The sequence below is a fragment of the Apium graveolens genome, chromosome 4 (genome assembly GCF_009905375.1).
Source record: "Apium graveolens cultivar Ventura chromosome 4, ASM990537v1, whole genome shotgun sequence".
Taxonomy (NCBI): domain Eukaryota; kingdom Viridiplantae; phylum Streptophyta; class Magnoliopsida; order Apiales; family Apiaceae; genus Apium; species Apium graveolens.
In genome coordinates this window covers 61,077,726-61,098,288 of record NC_133650.1, presented here as the reverse complement: position 1 = coordinate 61,098,288, position 20,563 = coordinate 61,077,726, and the positions used below count along the sequence as shown (strand labels likewise).

At 36.6% G+C, this 20,563-nt stretch overlaps 1 non-coding gene across 1 annotated transcript; it reads left to right on the top strand.

Annotated features, from left to right (window-relative positions):
- Positions 1-8,750: 8,750 nt before the first annotated feature.
- Positions 8,751-8,857, top strand: LOC141722570 (small nucleolar RNA R71). Its single transcript, XR_012575583.1, has one exon. It is a non-coding gene; the product is annotated as a small nucleolar RNA R71 (small nucleolar RNA).
- The last annotated feature ends 11,706 nt before the right edge of the window (positions 8,858-20,563 follow it).

Below are 20,563 nucleotides of genomic sequence, written 5' to 3'. Positions count from 1 at the left end.
AAACTTATACTTTTATCCCCAACCACCACCTTGAGGAAACAATGCGATGGGAAATTCTTTCAGGACCTTTAAGTCGCTAAGCTCTCCCAGTTCCAAGGAACAAATTGACCCAGTTGAGGTAAGATCCTGGATAAAGGAAATAGAGGAGTCATTTGAGATTCTAATTGATTGATGAAGTGCAAAAGACTATTTTTGCCACTTACCTTCCTAAGAGAGAGGCCACCCGTTGGTGGAAGGCTAAGGAAGATAGAGAGATAGTGTAGAAGTTTTAAAACCAGGCCAGAGGCGGACAAGTATGATGAATCATGAATCTAGGTTGTGAAAGTCGTCAAGGTTCGTCTTAAGGACATGAATCCAGAATGACGGGATGTTTGAAACCAATGGTTATGTTGTGTGTGTTCATGAAATGGTTGTAATAGAAATGAAAATAAAAGACTGAAAGGGGAAGGAGTAAAAAGGGATATAAATGAAATAGAGTTGAGAAGCGATAAGGGAGTTAGGTATGTGAAACCCTAAGAAACCATAGAAATAAATATATAGAGAAGTGTGTCATCATCAACGCGATGGTGACTGATCATGAGATAAAGTCAAGGTTTGAAGGTGTAAGCGATACGTATAATTAATCTCCTTAAGTTGAGAGTATTCGATGAAACTTTGAGATAGACCGATGGATTAATAAGGAAACACAGATGGACTGAGGAGAAATGATAACAAGAAATTAAGAAAATGGGATGAAGGAAGTGACCTTCAAGAATGTGAAGTATATGTAAGACCTGTGACTTGACGCCCAAAAGGGAGACACCAAGTATAGAAGATATCTCAACATTGAGATGACTGTTGAGATCAACAACAATAGTAAATGAGGATTTAGTAAAAAGAAGTTCACATTGAACACGACCAATATCTTCCAGAACATCCATGTCATCATTACCAAATCAGGCAAAAAAAGTGTGGATAACCGTTGTTATCTTTTGGAGGCCATAAGGATTGACCGTAGTTTGAATAAGGATGCTATTGTTAAATTAGGTATAGACTATCGAGGTGGGAATGATTGAATAAGATACCCTTATCAGGGATATATGACTTGATTTATCCATGGAAGGATGTAAGTACCTTTTTAAAAGAGAAATTAAGGATAGAACCTCGATAAATTGAGATGAACCATGGGGGGAATGCATAAAGGTTGGCATTTCACCCGTAATGGGGACATTATGAGTTTGGGTGGTACGGAATGAAGGACTAAGGAAACAACAACCTTTAAAGATCATTGGAGAAAGTTTTCAGAACTATATAGACAATGGTTGTAGTATTAGTAAATGGTATCTTGATATGCCATGTACCTAGGGAGTACAGGTTGAAGGATTTAAGGATAACCTTAGAGGTTTTACAAGGAGAAAGGTAATATTCAAAGTTCTCAAGAATATAAATTTTGATGAAGGAAATATGACGTAATAATAATAATGCCAAGTGGGGCACATGTTAAACCATGAGAAAGTATATATTGAACCAATGAAGGTCAAGATTGGTAAAAACAAGAAGGACCCAAGATAAGAGACGTCTTAAGTATGATCGAGAGTCAATCGTGACAATGTTCACATCTAAAGATTAAGGAAATGACTTATGGAAAAATGGTGATATTTTTTTTCTCACCGTGACTTAAGAAAAGCATTCTCACATAAGCAGTGATATGAAATGAGGTAGAAAATTTAGTTGAAGGTGGGTAAAATGACATTGATTTTAAGGAAATATTACTATCAGGAAAGGCCAAAGAGGTGGCCGACACTTTAAGTATAAGAGGACAATTATAGGCGCTCATGCCAAAGGAATATAATGATGATGGTTAAATCCGTGAAGGTTGTATTATGGTGTGAAAGATTGATATTCCTTCTGATGATTGTGCATTACTCAACCATAATAGTAGTTTGGTAAAGATTTAATTCATGTTATCGCCGTGAGCGGGCTACCTATCTTAGAAGGTCCTATCTTGAGATAAGCCAGGGCCATGTTACGAAAGGACTAAATGAACCTTTGAGCTTCATGTCTCTTAATAAAGACATATGGTTAATAATGGTATTAACCTGCTATCATTGCTTTATTGAAACTCTTCTGCAATTTTATTTGCTTCATGTCATATGTATGTCAAGTTCAGGAGTGTTCTCCATGAATCATGAATGGTGATTGTGTTTCCTCTCTAGAAGATTTTGATACGGCAGGTATACACTCCGTATGATTAGCTATTAAGATTCCAAGGAAAAGGAATGACTACAGCAGGTCAGCGGTGGACCATAGTAATACAACAATGATTCTGCGAGTAATGAGCCGATTACAACCGTGAGAGTTGTATTAGAATGGATGTTGAGATTGAGTACAATTAATCGGGTCGTGGTGATGTATAAGTTATTAATGATAGACCAACTAAGCCGAACATTTACCTATGATATATTTATTGCTTCTTATCGATAAAGAGTAGTATTACTATACGAAGAAGGTTGCGGTGCAAGCATAGAATTCTAGTAACGATGATGTCTAGAATGAAATCCCAGATTCGATTTTCGATGTCGAGGGGGTTTCAAAGGTGATTGTGTATAAGCTCGAGCAAGAGCATGGGTTCATAGAATGATGGACGGAATAGTAAATATTCAGGCACGTGAATTGCGATGCAATAATACTTGATGTTGAGATATATACATATATAGGTTTATTCTCCTGTGATAAACCTCTATAGTTCAAAGGTAGACTCCAAGCCAGATGTTTTGTGGCAATATTTTTGTATAATTCTCTTAAATTCTTTCTTCTCTCTTTTTTTCATTTTCGTGTAAACAGAGAAGAACAACCCTTCCAGAAGGGGGTATTGCCGAATGACTATCTATATGTGTGATAGAAGCCTAGTAGGATACAACATGTTGTTTAATTGTTTGTCAAGTACTGAAGGCTGGCCACCTTCTGTACTAACTATGCAACAGAACAAGTGTTCATGATCATAGTGATCTCTCAATAAATTCCTTTACTTCTATATGATTGATCAAGCTTCCAAAGAAAGAAGCATCTAGAAAAGGAGTACTGTAAGTGCGTTATCTTCGAAATTGAAATGTGTTCCTGGTACTAAGGTCGACGAAATAAATAGAAGGATATAGAATGCTAAAGAGTAACAGTATATCCAGAATGGTATTATGAACGAAAGATAGTAACGCTTACGAACAAGAAAAGAAGGAGTATTGAGACGCAAAAGCTATAGTGCTAGAAGCTATGATGAGAGTCTGTGCAATAGACTTGAAAGAATTTGGAATGATCATTTATCGCGGATTGAGTTTTCTTACGACAATAGATCATATGTCAGTATTGATATGTCGCCTTATGAGATCCTTGAGGGAAGACAATGTCGATCTCCCTTATGTTAGGATGAAGTTGTAGAGCGCAAGATGCTCGGACTAGCAGTAGTCCAAAGGACCAAGGATATAATATATCTAATCAGAGGACGGCTGGTAGTAGCCCAAGATGGACATAAGAAGTATGCTGATTTGAAAACGAAAGGACAAGGAGTATGAAGTAGGGGACCTAGTGTTGTGAAAGGTATCCCCTTGGAAAGCCTTGGAAATGATTGATGAGGTTCGGAAAGAAAGGAAATTTAAGTCCACGATTTGTTGGACCCTTGGAGATATTAAGACGTATTGGGAAGTTAGCATATGAGCTAGCCCTACCCCGAACCTGTAGCAAGTTCATAACGTGTTTGACATATCAATGTTAAGGAAGTGTCATCCGGATGCCAGACAAATAGGGGCATATAAGCGCATAGACATGCAACCAGACGTAACCTATATGGGGCAACCGGGAAGGGTTATAGATCGAAAAGGAACAAGTGCTTAAGAGAAGGGTTATCAAACAAGTCAGAGTTTGGTGGGAGAACCATAATGTAGGAAAATTTACTTGAGAGTTAGAAAGTGCAATGCTAAGAGAGTATCCCTATTCATTTTCTATCTGTTTCCGGGACAGAATCCTTTAAGGAGGGGAGACTATAACAACCCCAATTTTTGGAATTTTTGAAACACTGATGAATAGTAACTTTTTGCTGATGATGCTGATTAAGGAAAATTATCAGACCACGCTATATAGGAGTACTGTTATGGAAATTCTAAGATCGTATTAGTATTGCATAAAGTAAATGAGTGTATGTAAAGATCGTCAGAATCAAAATTCGAACACTTTGCTTTTTCTCGAAAATCCACCAGATACCGAAAGAATTGTGTATAAGGTAACATGATTAAAAGGATTTAAATTCAAGGATTATAAGAGGGGATCATAAAAGGAATATAAAATATTGAGAAAGGTTTAGGGGAACCCAAGTAATAAGATCCCGGATTTGATCCCTCAAACGACGAACGAGAATGAAAGTTACGCGAACCGTAAAAAAATACGCAACCAAGAGATAAGCTTGTACAAGAATCTAAGGTATTATGACATCATCAAACCACAAGACAAAGACATGTGGCAAATAGATGACACAAGCAGGATGACATAAGCATGACAAGGGGTTTTGTTTTGTTGGTTGATTTTGGGCCAGGTAAAATTTACCATGGTAAAAAGCTAAAAAATTTGCCAAGACAAAAAGGAGAAGCAGCCAAGCAAATATCATAAAACACAAATATTAGAAGTTGACTTTTGCTTCCAAGAACAAAAGCTCTCGGTCAGAACAATACCAGCAACTTCAAACTGCCATATCTCCTTCAATACTTACTCAAATGTTGTGTTCTATAGCTCGTGGAAAAGTTATTGAGATGGCCTACAACTCTTGTTCACAAGTCTCGTCCAAATAAGCATGGTAAGATCCTCAGTTTTACAGTTCTTTCAATCGGACTTTTAGAAACTTCAAAACCTAACTTTGTGTTCTTGATTTCTTTGGAACGATCAAGCTTGTAGGAGGTTAGATTAAGGTTCCCTAAGGCTTCCTAGCAACTTAACACCTACCAAGGAAGCTATAAACTTTAAACCCTAGCCTTTACTTTATTTTTTAGTAATTTTAATGGTTGGTTTTGTGAAATGAGAAGCATGGATTGTGATTATTAGTAGTCTGGTTTGATTTTGAAAGTGTTTTTGTAATTGAAGCTTGATTATAGTTCATAATTCTTGATTGTGGTTGTTTGAGTTGAAAAACTTGGAGGTTATGGAATGATGTGGTATGATTTAGGTGAAGTTTTGTTGTATTGATGGTTATGAGTTGGTTGGTGTTTAATTGGAGTAGTTTAAACATTGGTAATCGTGTAAACTTAGCCGTCGTAATTCCCATTTTTATTCAACTGTTTGTTCTTAGTGTTCAGGACAGAAAACTCAACATCCAATCTGTAAAATTTCCATTTATATCTAGAGCATGTCGTAAGCTTCGTTTTGATATGTGGATCACTTGGTTCCGATGTACGGTTTAGGAGAAACGATCATTTCAAGTACCGGCGTTTCACGAACGAACGTTTACCCCTCACTTTACTTTGAAACCTTGTTTACGGCCCTTAAAAGACTAAATGGATTACGAAACAATTATGTAAGGTGGGTTAGGCAGTTGATAAAGTATTCGCGAAAGAGTCGTCTTAAAATTCGTAACGGTTAATTTATTAAAATTGGTGGAGCCGAGGGTTTGCAAGCGATTAACGCAAATCGTTAAGCGTGTAAGCGACCGTAAGTGACCGTTAGGGCATGAGTGAGTTTTGACTAGTTTCTTAAGCAACCGTGGTCTAATTTCGGATTATATTATTGGTTATAGCTTACAAGACCCACTCTAAGCTTAAGTCTATCCCGGAACACTCAGGCAAGTTTTCTACCTGTATAACTGTTGTTGTGATATATATTTGTATATACATTATCTTGTGATAAGTGTATGATTGTTATTAGCAAATCTTGCGATATATTGGAGCATGTTGATATGATATATATTCATGCCTGTTTCGTAATCTTGATATCTTGTTACCGATTCAATTGTTTATAAACTGCATAATACCTATGCTAGAGATAAACAATACTTGCGTATACCTTTAGTATAGGGGACCCAGAGTTGAACATTTTCCTAAACCGGGAGGCGATGTTCCCTAGTATATTATATATATATATAGTTTTCAAAACTATTAAACGAATAATGTTTATTCGATAGTTTTATATTATAAATAATTATTTTTTGAATATTCATTCGAGGACTTATTACTCCGCTTATTTTATTAAATAATATTCTTTATTTTATTAAAGAATAATGTTTCGATATTTTCCAAGTATTCGGAAAATGATTGATACGATCAAATCATTCTTACTTTAAATATTTCCAGAAATTATTTTTCAAACTTTATCAAAACTATTTTTGGAAGGTTAGAGCGGATCCCAAAAACTCGTTTTCAAATTTAAGATCTTCCTTTCGAAAGGGATTTAAATACTCGCTCAAAAATCTGAAGGATTCGGCTCCGTGATGTATTTTTTTAATAATCGCAACAAGGTTGCGGTTTTGATAAAAGAGTTTTAGATAACTAACCCAAAATTCGGGACGTAAAATTCTTGGAACAATTTAATCCATTAACAGGCATCGCCTGGGAAATATCAGTGAGTTTTCCTTTCCAACTAGATACGACTTCTTGGTGGAGCCGTATTAACAAGTTTCTACTTGGGGAAAGGGGGGACGAGCTTAACGTTTCAGAGTCATGGATTTCATCTGAACTAGGAGTGGCGTAAGTGGTCGAGTGGCGCCGTCTCAGCCTTATTATATTGTCCCAAATGGCCCGGAAGTTCCACTAAGATGGTCCATTCCTTAGGAGTCCAGTGTTGGGTTGACAAGTAAATCCGACTATTCTCCTCTACATGTAGAAAATGGTGGGGTTGCACTACTACGACTGGTCATCGTGAGTGGTCTTCCTGGCGCGGCAAACTCCTGTAATGAGTTCACCATCCAGTTGGATATTTCTGCAACACTACCTAGAGCACTTCGATAGAAAGGCTACGGTTGGGCGTTTGTTGAGTATAAGTATATTGGAGTATCTTGTAACTTCATCTTTTCAACTTATATCTAGTAAATGATTATCTTATGCATGACAAAGATTTTTAGAAAAATGTTGAGACAAGGTTGGATATATGAGATCACCTTGCAACGATATCTTTATACAGTTATAAATTGGAACTCTGTGTATATTATACATGTCAGAGGATTTCAAATATTTTGAGAACTATATATGTATATATATACTGAATATTTTGCGACGAACATTAAGATATCAAACTTGGTTCATTTCTGCTTGACCAAGACTTTCATGAGTACTATGAAGATGCTCATATAGTTTTGTCTTGTAACTTCATCTGTGGGATGTACTATTTATACCTTGAACGGTGGTAGCTCAAGTAGTATTTGAAAAAGATATAAGTATATTGGAGTATCTTGTAACTTCATCTTTTCAACTTATATCTAGTAAATGATTATCTTATGCATGACAAAGATTTTTAGAAAAATGTTGAGACAAGGTTGGATATATGAGATCACCTTGCAACGATATCTTTATACAGTTATAAATTGGAACTCTGTGTATATTATACATGTCAGAGGATTTCAAATATTTTGAGAATTATATATGTATATATATACTGAATATTTTGCGACGAACATTAAGATATCAAACTTGGTTCATTTCTGCTTGACCAAGACTTTCATGAGTACTATGAAGATGCTCATATATTGTTAATTATTATACATATTATTTTGGTGGGCTTGTTGCTCACCCTTGATTTCTTCTTTCATCACACAACAACAGATAGACAAGTTGAACAGGACCAAGCTCCCAATTCGCGAGCGGATAGGAAACGTTCCGCAGTTTCCTGCAGGCGTTGATACCGCTATAGCCGAGGTAGGAACTACCCATAGGCTAGACTTTCAACTATTGATGTACCAGACTTATGTATATTATGAATTGTAATAATGGAAAAGAATATATAAATTTATTCAGAAACCCTTTTTGAGGTGTAATGACTTATAATTGTGGAATAAAATGACTTGTGTTATTTTTGGTATTCATCTCTGAGACTATAACTTATGGTGGGTGTGTGTATATTGTGGGGTCACAGTACGCAGTAGTCGGCTGTTTATTAAGATTAAATGTTATTAAGGAAAATGGAACTCGTGACAACCCGGATCCCCGACTCCAATTTGGGGGTGTTACAGACCTGCACCTCCATGAGTTTGTTGTTGAAGTTGGAGTTATTGTCTTGGTGTAAATTGTTACCGAAAACCAGGAGGATTGAATTGCTTGTTTCCAAACTGCTGGAATGGCTATTGCATTATATTCTGAATGTTGCTCCAGCTGAATTTAGGATGATTCCAGTTGTCAGGATGATAAGTGTTTGGAACTGGTTATTGTGATCTCTGAAAGTTACTCACAAACTGAGCTGATTCACTAGATATAGCGCATTGATCTGTCGCATGCAAACCTGCACACAACTCACAAACACTGGTTATCTGATTAACAACATAGTTAGCCGGAGAATCAATCTTCATAGACAACACCTTTAGTTGAGAAGTGATAGCCGTAGTTGTATTCACTTCAAGAACTCCTGCTACCTTGCCCTGTGGCAATGTCTGGGTTGGATCCTGATATTCATTAGCAGTCATCAATTCAATTAGCTTATAAGCTTCATTACAGCTCTTAGCCCATAAGGCTCCACCTGATGCTGCATCGAGCATGGGTCTTGAATGTGCTCCCAAACTGTTATAGAAGCAATTGATGATCATATAATCAGGCATTCCATGACGAGGACACTTCCTAAGCATCTCCTTATACTACTCCCAAGCTTCACCTAGCGATTCCCCTGATTGCTGTGCAAACTGAATAAGAGCATTCCTGATTGCAGTTGTTTTTGCCATAGGGAAGAATTTAGTGAGAAACTTTTGAGCAAGATCTTCCCAAGTAGAAATCGAACCAGCTTGTAGAGAGTGTAACCAACTCTTATCCTTGTCCCTCAGAGAGAATGGGAATAGTCTCAGTTTTACCGCATCCTTAGACACACCATTGAACCTGAAGGTGTCGCAGATCTCTATGAAATCCCTGATGTGCATATTTGGATCTTCCGTTGGTGAACCCCCAAACTGGACTGAATTCTGTACCATTTGAATCGTGCTAGACTTGATTTTAATGGTATTATCAGCAATAGCTGGTCTGACAATGCTAGACTGAATGTCATTAATCTTTGGTTGAGAACAATCCATCAAAGCTTTCATATTGCTGCTGGTTCTCCCATTGCAATAAAAACTAGAATACCTGAAACACACAACTAAAGTAAACCTTGTAAAAAAATAATCCGAGTCAGTGAACTTTAACGACCACTGATGACAGGCACATAAACTTAATTTAACACCGAGTTCCCCGACAACGGGGCTAAAACCTTGTTCACTGTAATTCTAACGCGAAAATACACGCAAGCATACACGATCACAAGTAGTATAAAATATAAGTCAAGTTCGTTCCCACAAAGAATCGGTTTAGGTTAAGTTTAGATTATGCACCTATGCAACATTGTATGATTATTGTTCAATGCTAAGTGTAACACCCCCAAATCCGGGATCGGGGATTCGGGTTGTCACGAGTTCCATTTCCTTTATCAATACTTAATCTTAATAGTCAACCAACTACTGAGTACTGTGACCCCACAATATACACACACACACCACAAGTTATAGTCTCAGAGATGAATACCAAAAATAACACAAGTCATTTTATTCCATAATTATAAACCGTTACACCTTAAAAGGGTTTCTGAATAAATTTACATTTCTTTGCCATTATTACAATTCATATAGATACATAAGTCTGGTACATCAGAAGTTGAAAGCCTAGCCTATTGGTAATTTCTACCTCAGCTACAGCGGCATCAACACTTCCAGAAAACTGTGGAATGTTTCCTAACCGCTTGCGAATTGGAAGCTTGGTCCTGTTCATCTTTTCTATCTGTTATTGTGTGATGAAAGAAGAAAGCAAGGGTGAACAACAAGCCCAACGAAATAATATGTATAATAATTAACAATATATGAGCATCCTCATAGTACTCATGAAAGTCTTGGTCAAGAAGAAATGAACCAAGCTGATATCTTAACGCGACCAAGTCACAAAATATTCAGTATATATATACATATATACTTTTCACAATCTTTGAAATCCTCTGACATGTATAATATACACAGAGTTCCAGTTTAGAACTGTATAAAAAATATCGTTGTAAGGTGATCTCATATATCTAACCTTGTCTCAAAGTTTTTCTGAAAATCCTTGACATGCACAAGATAATCAATTACTAGATATAAGTTTAAAAGATGAAGTTACAAGATACTCCAATATACTTATATCTTTTCCGAATATGAATTGAACTACCACCGTTCAAGGTATAATCCGTTTCAAAAGTTCATCACATAGATGATACTACAAGATAAGATTTGAATAGATTCAATCCTTGAAATATCATTATAAATAATGAAGTTACGAGATACTTCATTAAGTCCCGATATATATACACACCTATATATATATATACATTTCATACACTCCTTGAAAACCTCTGTTATAAATATTATAAACAGAGTTGTAATATCCAATGAATTTGGAAAGGAGAAAACCTTGGCATAAACCCGATATCTTGTTGATCAGGAAAAGATACCAATATAACCTTTTCTACTGTAGATGGATGAATTCCTCGCCGGTCATCACCCTGGCCGCATTCGGACCTCGCGCTAGACCGTTACCCGGCCACTCACGCGTGGATGGATTGTCACCCAGCCTCTTACACCTTCATAGACTGTACCCCGGCCAGTCGCTTATGCCGACTCAATTAGATGGACTTACTTCCCGAACGTTGGGCAAGTAATCAAATTGTTTTCTCAAAACAGCAACCTCGTTGCGAATATAAAATACACCACAGAGCCGGATCCCTAAGATTTTAAGTGAGTATTTAAATCCCCTTTGAAAGGAAGATCTTAAATATAAAAATGAGTTTCGGGATCCGCTCTAACTTTTAAAAATCATTTTGAAGACTTGAAAACATTTTTAAATATGTTTAGAGTAATGCTGATTTAATGAAATAAATCAGTCCCGATATATTAGAAAATATCTGAATATTATTATTTTAATAATATTCCCATAAGGATAATCCTTATAAAAATAATTGAAGTAAAGGTTTTAAAACTCATACTTGAAATGGATATTAAATAACCAAAGGTATACTCATACGAAAGTATGATCTTTATTTGAATAATCGAAAATAAGTTTGATTATCGAAACATTATTCTTTAATAAAATAAAGAATATTAATTAGTAAATAAACGGAGTCATAAGTCCTCGAATAAATATTCAAAATAATATTCATTAAATAGATATTCATTAAATAGAATAAACAGAGTCGTAAATCCTCGAATGAATATTCAAAGTAATATTCATTAAACAGAATAAACAGAGTCATAAGTCCTCGAATGAATATTCCAAGTAATATTCATTAATAAAAATAAAGTTATCGAATAAACCTTATTCGATTAATAGTTTTGAAAAATATATCTCTATATATATATAAATATATATATATATAATATACTCGGGAACATCGACTCCCGGTTTAGAAAATGTTCACCTTTGGGTCCCCTATACTAAGGGTATACGCAACTACTGCTTATCTCTAGCATAGGTATTATGCAACTTATAAGCAATTGAATCAACAATTAGATATCAAGATTACGAAACAGACATGCATATATACCATATCACATGCCCCAATATATCGCAAGATTTGCTAATAACAATCATGCACTTATCACAAGATAATGCATATACATATATTTACATCACAACAACAGTATAACGGGTAGAAAACTTGCCTGAGCGAATGGGGGTGATAAAAGGCCTGGGACGAGTCTGGTAACCTATAAACATCATATAAGTTGGAATTAAACCAAATTCGCTTATGAATATAGACCCTAACGTTCACTTTCGCGCTTAACGATTCACTTAGGTCGCTCGAGTACCCTTGGCTCCACCGTTTTTAATAAATTAACCATTAAGAGTTTTAAGGAGATTCTTTCGCGAGTACCCTACCAACTGTCTAACCCACTTTACATAATTGTTTCATAACCCAATTATTCATTCAAGGTCCTTAACCAAGGTTTCAAAGTAAGGCGAGGGGTAATGGTTCGGTCGCGAAGCGCCGTTACTTAAAACGGTCGTTTCTCCTAAACCGTGCATCGGATTCAAGCGAACCACATATCAAAACAAAGCTCGTAACATGAACTATCTAAACATGGCAATGGTAAGTATCTAACAGTGTGTGCACGGGTCCTTAAGTTAAGAACAAAAATAGTCTAAGGAAAATTGGGCATTACGACGGCTATAACTTAGCAATTCCCAATTTTTTACCCAATGAATTTAATATTAAACCACCACCAATCAACACCATTCCACCATCATTCAACCAAAAATCAACCATACAACCAAACTTCATCCAAATCCTATTAAATCAGTCCATTACTTCATGTTTTATCCATCTTATTCAATCTCAAACAAGAGCTACTAACTATACTTAAGGTTCATCAACCAACAACCAAGATTTATAACCCAAAATCATTATAATTCTAACCAAACTCTAAATATAAAAGAATCATGCTCTCATGAACTATAACAAACAAAACCAAACCTAATACTCAAAGTAAAGTTAGGGTTTGGAGGGGTTATACCTTCCTTGGAGAGTGGATAATCACTTAGGAAGCCTTAAATAACCACTAACTATCTCTACTAAGCTTGGATCTTGAAGAAAACATAAGAAAACACAAAGTTAGTTTCTTGAAAACACTATTCACCAAGAACTTTGATGAATTGATTAGCTATGTTAAACATGGAATCTTGAGCTTAAACTTATGGCTCATCTAAGTTATCAATTATGGAAGCTAAAGAAACAAACCTCTTGATTTTTGAAGGTGTGTAGCTTGAGTTTTGAAAATTCTCCTTTGCTTTTCATGGAAAAGCCGAGAGCAAGAATGAGGGGGGAGAAGAAATGCTTCTTGTTTGGTTGCTTTCCCTTTTTTTTTGTTAATTACCTTTTACCATGATAGAAAATGAATGGCTTAAAATCAACCAACAATTCCTTCCCTTTTGGTCATGCTTAGGTCATCATTCTTATGTCATCTTCCCATGCTTGTCCTCTTCTTATTGGTTTGATGAAATCATCCTCACTAACCTCTTTGATTAGCTCCTAATTACTTGGCTAATGACCGCTGATCTGTTATACGGTTCGCTTAACTTTCGTTTTCATTTATCGTTTGAGGGATCATACCCGGGATCTTATTACGTGGGTTCCCTTAACCTCTCTCAATACATTATATTCCTTTTATGATCCTTTCTTATAATCCTTGAATTTAAATCCTTTTTATCATGTTCCCTTATACTCAATTCTTTCGGTATCTGGTGGATTTTCGGGAAAAATCAAAGTGTTCGGATTTGGATTCTGACGATCTTTACATACACTTATATACCACATAGAGTACTAATAATATCTCAGAAGATCAATAAAAGAACCCCTACATAGTGTGGTATGAAAAGTTTTCTTATTCAGCATAATCAGCAAAATCACTATTCATAAGGGTTTCAAAAATTCCAAAAATTAGGGTTATTACAGTCTCCCCTCCTTAAAAGGATTCCGTCCCGGAATCAGATAGAAAATGAATAGGGATGCTCTCTTAACATTGCACTTTCTAACTCTCAAGTCAATTTTCTCATATTGTGGTTCTACCACCAAACTCTGCCTAGTTTGATAACCCTTCTCCTAAGCACTTGTTCCTTTTCGATCTATAACCCTTTCTGGTTGCTCCATATAGGTTACGTCTGGTTGCATGTCTGTGCGCTCATATGCCCCTATTTTTCTGGCATCCGGATTACAGTTCCTTAACATTGATACATGGAACACGTTATGAACTTGCTAAGGTTCGGGGTAAGGCTAGCTCATATGTTAACTTCCCAATACGACTTAATATATCCAAGGGTCCAACAATTCGTGGGCTTAACTTTCCTTTCTTGCCGAACCTCATCCATCCTTTCCAAGGGATACCTTTAACATTACTAGGTCCCCTATTTCCTATTCCTTGTCCTTTCGTGTCAAATCAACATACTTTTTATGTCCACCTTGGGCTACTACCAGCCGTCCTCTGATTAGATCTGTTATATCCTTGGTCCTTTGGACCACTACTGGTCAGAGCATCTTGCGCTCTGTAACATCATAAGGGAGATCGACATTGTCTTCCCTCAAGGATCTCATAAGGCGATATCTCAATACTGACATATGATCTATTGTCGTAAGAAAACTCAATCCGTGTTAAGTGACCATTTTAAATTCTTTCAAGTCTATTGCACAGACTCTCATCATAGCTTCTACCATTATAGCTTTTGCTTCTCAATACCCATTCTTTTCCAGTTCGTAATCATTACTATCTTCCGTACATAATACTATACTGGTTACACTTTTGCTCGTTAGCATTCTATAACCTTTTAATAATTGCGTCAACCTTAGTATCACGAACGCGTTAGATTCGGAATACCACCGCACTGATACTACTCCTTTCTAACTGCTTCTATCTTTGAAAGCTTGATCCATCGTATAGAAGTAAAAGAATTTATTGAGAGATTACTATGATCATGAACACTTGTTATATCGCATAGTTAGTACAGAAAGTGGCCAGCCTTTAGTACTTGACAAGCAATTAAACAACATGTGGTATCCTACTAGGATTCTATCACACAGATAGATAGTCATTCGGCAATACCTCCCCTTCTGGAAGGGTTGTTCTTCTCAGCTTACATGAAATGAAAAGAAGAGAAAAGAACGAATTGAAGAGAATTGTATATATGTAAAAATATTTCCATAAAATATCTGGCTTGGAATCTACCTCTGAACTATAGAGGTTTGTCATAGGAGAACAAAACATATACGTATTTATATCAACATCAAATATTATAGCATCGTATTGCACATGCCTAAATATTTTTGTTATTCCGTCCATCATTCTATGGACCCATGCTCTTCCTCGAGCTTATACACAATCACCTTTGAAACTCCCTCGATATCGAAAATCGAATCTGGGATCTCATTCTAGACATCATCGTTACTAGAATTCTATGCTTGCATCGCAACCTTCCTCGTATAGTCATACGACCCTCTATTGATAAGGAGGAATAAATATTCAGTAGGTAAATAATTGACTTAATTAGTCTATCAATGATAACTTATACATCACCACAACCCGATTAGTGGTACTTAATCTCAACATCCATTCCAATACAACTCTCACGGTTGTAATTAATCGGCTCATTACCCGCAGAATCATTCCTGCACTACTAGGGTCCACCGTTGACCTACTGTAGTCATTCATTTTCCATGAAGTCTTAATAGCTAACCATACGGAGTCCATACATCTCGTATCGAATTCTTCTAAGGAGGTAACATGATCACCGTTCATGATTCATGAAGAACACTCCTGAACTTGACGTACATATGACATGAAGCAGATAAAATTGCAGAAGAGTTTCAATGAAGGCAACGATAGCAGGTTAATACCATTCTTAATTATATATCTTTATTGGGAGACATGCATCTCAAAGGTTCATTTAGTCATCCCGTAACATGGTCCTGGCTTATCTCAAGATAGTACCTTCTAAGATAGATAGCCCGCTCATTGCGATTATACGAATTAAACCTTTACCCAACTACTATTACGGTTGGGTATTGCACAGTCATCAGAAGGAATGTCAATCTTCCAAACCATAATACAACCTTCACGGCTTTAACCATTATTACTGTATTCCTCTGGCACGAGCACCGATAATTGTCCTCTTACACTTAAAGTGTTGGCCACCTCTTTGGCCTTTCCTGATAGTAAAATTTCCTTACAATCAATGTATTTTAAATGACCTTCAACTAAATTTTCTACCTCATTTCCAATCACTGCTTGTGTGAAAATGCTCTTCATTACGTCTTGGTAAAAAAAATATATCATCACTTTTCCATAAGTTATTGCCTTGGTCTTTTAGAGGTTAACATTATCACGATTGACTCTTGATCATACTTAGGACGTCTCTTATTTTGGGTCCTTCTTGATTTCACCAATCTCGACCCTTATTGGGTCAATCTATACTTTCTTATGGTTCAACATGTGCCCCACCTGACATTATTATAATTACGTCACATTTCCTTTATCAAAATTTCTATTCTTGAGAACTTTGAATATTACCTTTCTCTTTGTAAAACCTCTAAGGTTATCCTTAAATTGTTCCTCCTGTATTCCCTAGATACAGGGCATATCAAAATACCATTTACTAATACTAGAACCATTGTCTATATACATTTGAAAAATTTCTCCACTGATCCTTAAAGATTGTTGTTACCTTAATTCTTTCCAATTCATACTATTAAAACTCATACTATCCCTATTAAGGGTGAAATTCCAACCTTTATGCATTCCCCTAGGATTCATTTTAAGTTACCGAGGTTCTATCCTTAATTCCACCTTTAAAAGGTACATGCATCCTTCCATGGATAAATCAAGTCATATATCCCTGATAAGGGTGTCTTATTCAACCATTTCCACCTCGATAGTCTATACCAAATTTCACAATAACATCTGTATTCAAAATGAGGTCAATCAATATGGCCTCCAAAAGATAACAATGGTTATCCACTTCTCTTGCCTAATTTGGTAACGATAACAAGGATGTTCTGGAAGATATTGGTCGTGTTCAACATGAACTTCTTCTTAATAATTCCTTATTTACTTTTGTTGTTTATCTCAACAGTCATCTCAATGTTGGGATATCTTTCATACCTGGCGTCTCCCTTTCTGGGTATCAAGCCACCGGTCTTACACTTCACATTCTTGAAGGTCACTTCCTTCATCCAATTTCCTAATTTCTTACTTTCTTGTATCCTCAGTCTATCCGCGTCTCATTGTTTATCCTTCGAACTATCTCAAGGTTTCCTCGAATTCTCCCAACTTAAAGGGGGTACAATATGTACATCTCTTATGCCTTCAACCATCAAGTTTAACTCATAGTGAATCATCCTCATCCTGACGATCACATACTTTTCTATTTCTATTACTATGATTCTTTAGGGTTTCCTCATACCCAACTCCCTTATCATTCCTCAAACTCTATTGCCTTTATATTCCTTTCCACTTCAGTTTCTTTTTATTTTCCTTTCTCTTATCATTATTTCATGAACCAACACAACATAAGCATTAATTTCAAACATCCCGTCATTCTGGATTCGTGTCCTCAGAACGAATCTTGACAACTTTTACAACTTAGATTCATAATTCATCATACTCTTCTGCCTTTGTTCTAGCTCTAAAGCTTTTACATTATCTCCATAACCTTGGGAAGTACTTTCCTGAAAACAATTGACTGAACTTAAATCAGTTTATTATAATCTCTTGCTCCATGCCTTCCTTGGCCTTTCACCAGTGGGTGGCCTCTCTCTTAGGAGGGTAAGTGACAAAAATAGTCTTTTGTGATTTGTCAATCATTTAGAATCTCAAATGATTCCTATATTTCCTTTAGCCAGGCTCTTGCCTCGACTGGGTCAGCTTGTTCCTTGGAACTCTGAGAGCTTAGCGACTTAAAGGTCCTGAAAGAATTTCTCGCCGCATTGTTTCCTCAGGGTGGTGGCTGGGGATAATAGTCTAAGTTCTGTTTAGGAAGGTCCATGAATTGGCCAATAGGAGTACCATCCTGATTCTCCCTATCTTGTTCAACTTCAGTTTTCTCAGTATGAAATGTTCCAATATTCTCCCATAATCGGGGTTATCTTATACGTTAAAAATCCTTGTTTTCCACTTCATTATGTTATGGGCTCCTTCTTTCTTAATGGCAACCTCCCTGACTATCACATTCGGGGTTTGCCCTAAATCTTATTCCTCGAGCTATGGATTTCATCTAAGATCCAGGCTTATGCTCTTAAACGTTTGGAACCCAAATTCTGTAGGAATACTTCGTTATTCCCTTATCATCTTTCTTGGTATTAATCTCTTCTCCAGTCATTGACTCTCTGCCTTCATTCATCACTTTTTCTTGGCACAATATTATATTTTCCAATAATCCAGACCGCATAGCGATCTCAAACAACTTTTCGGTACCGGCTCCGGTTGCGTTCACTTCTATTTCCATTTTCTCAAAATCTCTAATCAACTCTCTTAGAGACAATATCATCTTGAGTTTCTCCTTTCTACTAAGGGCATTGGCCACCATTTTGGCTTTCCCTGATGATAAAGAATCTCATAATCGTAATCCTTGATTAGCTCTAACCACCTCATTTGGCGCATGTTGAGCTCTTTCTGCGTGAAAATGTACTAGAGCACTTATGGCTTGTGTAAATCTCGCACTTCTCTCCATACAAGTAGTGCCTCCAATCTTTAGGGCAAAACTATTATCACGAGCCCAAGCTCATGGGTAGGGATATCGAATTTTATATTCCCTTAATTATCTTGACGTGTACGCGATTACCTTGCTGTGATGTATAAGAAGCACCCTAATTCCTTATGCGAAGCGTCACTACACTTCACAAAATCTCATTTTCCATCCGGCAACGCCAACAGAGGGGACGTCACCAACCTTTGCTTCAGTTCTTAAAAGTTGTTCTCGCATTTCTCTGTCCATTCGAACTTCTCAGTCTGACGAGTAAGCCGCGTTAAAGGGGCTACTATCTTTACAAACTTGAACGAACCTCCGGCACTGACGGCCAATCCTACCTCTGGTAGTCGCCCTAACCATGGTTATCAATTCCTCAACGATCATCTCTTCAGTCTTGTTAGGATCCTCCACGAGATCCTTCTCAACAACAATCCCTTCTGGGACAACATCCTCAACCGCTACAACCTCAATATGAATATCATCTGGTCCCTCATTAGGGTGTTCCATTGGATCCACAATCCGATCCCCAATCAGTAATAAAACATCATCGCGCTGTTGCTCCTCAACCTCAGGGTTTGGAGTCCCGCTACTATATAAGATAACGAACTACGCTTCTATCATGATATTTATAAGGGTTCCCATAAGGGTTTTAACTGTCAGTACTACGTTAGGTAGCCCGACTATGAACTTGGCAAGAGTTCTTATTATCTTAGTGAACTTATTATCTTAACGTCACATCATCTCTGAGTTTTATAACGCTTAGCTCTGATACCATTTCTGTAACACCCCCAAATCCGGGGTCGGGGATTCGAGTTGTCACGAGTTCCATTTCCCTTATCAATACTTAATCTTAACAATCAACCAACTACTGAGTACTGTGACCCCACAATACACACACACACACACCATAAGTTATAGTCTCAGAGATGAATACCAAAAATAACACAAGTCATTTTATTCCATAATTATAAACCGTTACACCTTAAAAGGGTTTCTGAATAAATTTACATTTCTTTGCCATTATTACAATTCTTATAGATACATAAGTCTGGTACATCAGAAGTTGAAAGCCAAGCCTATTGGTAATTTCTACCTCAGCTACAGCGGCATCAACGCTTCCAGAAAACTGCGGAACGTTTCCTAATCGCTTGCGAATTGGAAGCTTGGTCGTGTTCATCTTTTCTATCTGTTGTTGTGTGATGAAAGAAGAAAGCAAGGGTGAGCAACAAGCCCACCGAAATAATATGTATAATAATTAACAATATATGAGCATCCTCATAGTACTCATGAAAGTTTTGGTCAAGAAGAAATGAATCAAGCTGATATCTTAACGCGACCAAGTCGCAAAATAATCAGTATATATATACATATATACTTTTCACAATCTTTGAAATCCTCTGACATGTATAATATACACAGAGTTCCAGTTTATAACTGCATAAAAAATATCGTTGTAAGGTGATCTCATATATCTAACCTTGTCTCAACATTTTTCTGAAAATCCTTGACATGCACAAGATAATCATTTACTAGATATAAGTTTAAAAGATGAAGTTACAAGATACTCCAATATACTTATATCTTTTCTGAATACTACTTGAACTACCATCGTTCAAGGTATAATCCGTTTCAAAAGTTCATCACATAGATGAGACTACAAGATAAGATTTGAATAGATTCAATCCTTGAAATATCATTATAAATAATGAAGTTATGAGATACTTCATTAAGTCCCGATATATATATACGCCTATATATATATACATTTCATACACTCCTTGAAAACCTCTGTTATGAAAATTATAAACAGAGTGTAATATCCAATGAATTTGGAAAGGAGAAAACCTTGGCATAAACCCGATATCTTGCTGATCAGGCAAAGATACCAATAAGTAACCTTTTCTACTGTAGATGGATGAATTCCTCTCCGGTCATCACCCTGGCCGCATTCGGACCTCGCGCTAGACCGTTACCCGGCCACTCACGCGTGGATGGACTGTCTCCCAGCCTCTTACACCTTCATAGACCGTACCCCGGTCTGTCGCTTATGCCGACTCAATTAGATGGACTTACTTCCCGAACATTGGGCAAGTAATCAAATTGTTTTCTCAAAACAGCAACCTCATTGC